This window comes from Lepeophtheirus salmonis, chromosome 14 (assembly GCF_016086655.4).
Source record: "Lepeophtheirus salmonis chromosome 14, UVic_Lsal_1.4, whole genome shotgun sequence".
NCBI lineage: Eukaryota > Metazoa > Arthropoda > Copepoda > Siphonostomatoida > Caligidae > Lepeophtheirus > Lepeophtheirus salmonis.
Window position 1 is genome coordinate 36,344,235 of NC_052144.2, and position 3,241 is coordinate 36,347,475.

Consider the following 3,241-nt stretch of genomic DNA (forward strand, 5'->3'; position numbering starts at 1 on the left):
ATTTACATGCTTCATCTTTAGGACTAAATATACTTATAATGTGAAGCAAATTAAATCATTTGTTGGTTATTTATTCTTAAAAGATATATTTCTACTCTACAATACTTTATTTTAGAAAAAACCCAATTTTTTTACTAACAACGGACTATGTTATATGAAACATAAAATGAAGAAAGTAAACTCTTAAGATTTTTTTTCCCTGCATGTTGCAATGTATCTTATAACATCCTATTAAAAAAGGATTTTTTAAACCAATTTGTGTTAAAAGAGAATAAATATGAATAATTGCAAACTTAGTGTGGTACAATATTCCATTAACAGAAAAAGTATACAACTTTCGTATTTTTCAACCTAAATTTATTCACGTTGAGAAATAAGGCATTTGTCTATTTGGAGTTCAAATTCAATCTGCATATATTTCGTTCTCCAATATAACATTACAATTATGTATATATATACGTATTATTGAAAGACATAAAAATGCAAACAATGCAAAATAAGATACTCTTCTTATTTAAATACAAGTATTATTTTAGGAATATTCCATTTGAAAGGTGATGTTGTTTTTAGACGATTTCCTATGCATACGTCTAACTAAAGTACTTATAATGAAATATAGTATTTTAATCGTATGTTAAGTATTTAAAATGTCATAGAATAATGTCGTACTTTCGTCTTACAACCCTTTCCCTCTTTTGGCATCAATCAAAGTACGAATGATATTTCTCCACTCCGAAAAAGAAAAAAGGAGAAAAAGGTTTATACATAAATTTAAGGGTGATAATTTTGGTAATAATAGAAAAGCGTGCGAGAAGAAGAGAAGAAATACTTATGGCATCATTGATTAAATAATATACATCTTCTTCTATCAATCATGAACGTTATCATTCCCGCCTTTATTATTCAATATTAATATAATAATGTTAGATGGGGATAGTCGATAGAGAACTGAATAAAATGCCTAAAATAACGTCGCCTTCTGTCTGGATTTCTGAAAATGGAGGCCTAGGAATTTGGAAAATACTTACCGGATGAGAAACAGATGGTTTGTCGGATTTGTCGATATAAATGTGCCTTTAGTTCCCTTTCTAGAATTACACGCCACTCATTATGCTCATCTCATAACAAGAGTATGGATATTCATCTATAAAATCAATTTAACGATGAATACATCAAGTCAGACTTTAACTTTGATCTCACAACGATGCTTATTGCATGTAATATAACCTTATCCATTGCTAATTATCTACGTTCAAAAAATTTATGGAGAAATACAAGGGTAAACATATCCCTTCCCGAGGAACCATCATTAAATTAATGGAAGATGTTGTTACTGATGTCATTTATAGAAATACATATAAAAATGGTTTGAGTCATCCACACCAAATGACGATCAAGTTATCAGTAAAAAGTATTTACAAATATCGAAATGGAACTCTGAATTTTGTACTATCTCACAGTAAGTACTCAATTTTTTTTTAAATCTAACCATAAAATATGATTCTATTTTAGCTAAACATATCAAGAATTATGATACACAACTCAGTAAAGGGCAAAAACAACTGCTTAAATGGTCACAACAACGGGGGTAGTAGCATTGAATGGTTTGCAACTAGTTTGTCTGAGACTACTTACTTCGCTTTTAATACTTGGGTATGATAATTAGGTTTTCCAATATTACATAGTCAATAAATATTACTTTTTTATCACTTAAGGCTTAGCTATGGTTGATGGGCTCCAAGAAATGGTGTTCCGAAAACTCATAAAAGGCAAAAACAACTGTTTAAATGGTCACAACAACGAGGGTAGTTACATTGGGTGTTGCATTATAATTAACAATTGTGTATATCCTTCATGATAATAGTATGTTGTTATATAAGCATACCTAAATAACGGGGAAAAATCTTTTTTGATGCTCTTAACAGGGAGTAATATCGCCGGAAATTACTACATAATTAGCTTTTGCTCTAAATCTTTACGATGAATTTATTTCTAACATTTTTTTATTAATATATTTATTGTCTAATTTTATGATTTTGACATTTACTTTATTATTAATAATTAGTTAGATCTCATCGGTAGAGATATATCTATCCTGTGCACAATTGTATATAGCAACTTCCACATAAAGAAGAGGTGTGATTATCTTTTTGATTAAACTCCACGTCTCGCTTGTGTATTGCAACCTAAAGTTATGACATATTTAACTGAATTCCGATGTTAGCACAAGAAAAAATTATCTGGATCAATCTATTATTTCAATATTCTGTATTTATAATTTATTATTATTAATAGTTATATGATTTTAATTGTTTAATTTTGTATATTTAACTTAACTGTTTAATGGTTTATTTTTTAGTATGTAGATTATATTTAATTAAAGCCTTCTTTTGTAAATTTTGAGCTTCAAATATATTTCAAATACTCTACTTTGTCGTTTCATTAGCTATTATTCTGAGAATAAGGTTCATAATGAATTACAATTTCATGGAGTGTGACGTTTTCAAATCTACTGTAACGGATTAAAAACGTCTAAGTCAATTATACGTAGTATATCTTCATTAAACATTTTACTAATAAATACTTTCGTTACACCCTCAAAAATCATAATAAAGCAGGCAACTGATAAATACTGATGTAATTATCAGTGATAATCACATCAGTATTTTAAACAATGATACCATGTGTCTTTCTCCCCCCTGTCTCCTCGCACGCGTTTTTCTCTACAATATTATCAACTATATACATAATACACTGTCCATTTTAAATTAAATTTTAAATAATAAAAATTGTTGAAATGAAAAGAACGAAGAGAAAAAAAAATTTTCGTTAACATTTTTCACGGAATATTTATTTTTATTACTTTTGATCAAATTCTTCTGAATGGTACTGATCTTGGAAATTGTTTACTGTAATTATTTCTTCTGTGTACCATTTTTGTACCTATATATTTGGCTAGAAACGTAATGCCGTTTATACGTTGTATTCACGACCTTTATTCTGAGGTGCGAAGTAAATAAATTACGGATCTGTCACTTGTATGGCTTTTTCATCTTTTTTTTTCTGTAGCTCATACCATTTCACGATATGCGTGAGTTATTCATCAGTTTCTTCCTGATTGATGTCCTTAGTTCCCGTTTAACTGATGGAGGTCTCAACCACCGTCTTATAGCGTGTTCTACTAGTAGTTGGACTTGTTGGATAGTGTTTCAGAGTGAGTTTTTGTACTTTTTCTAATGGC

General features: G+C 29.0%; 1 long non-coding RNA gene across 1 annotated transcript; it reads left to right on the forward strand.

The window, feature by feature from the left end:
• Nucleotides 1–882: 882 nt before the first annotated feature.
• LOC139907207 (uncharacterized) lies at nt 883–2,241 on the forward strand. Its single transcript, XR_011783661.1, has 3 exons — nt 883–1,459; nt 1,513–1,653; nt 1,716–2,241. It is a non-coding gene; the product is annotated as an uncharacterized lncRNA (long non-coding RNA).
• Nucleotides 2,242–3,241: the final 1,000 nt, after the last annotated feature.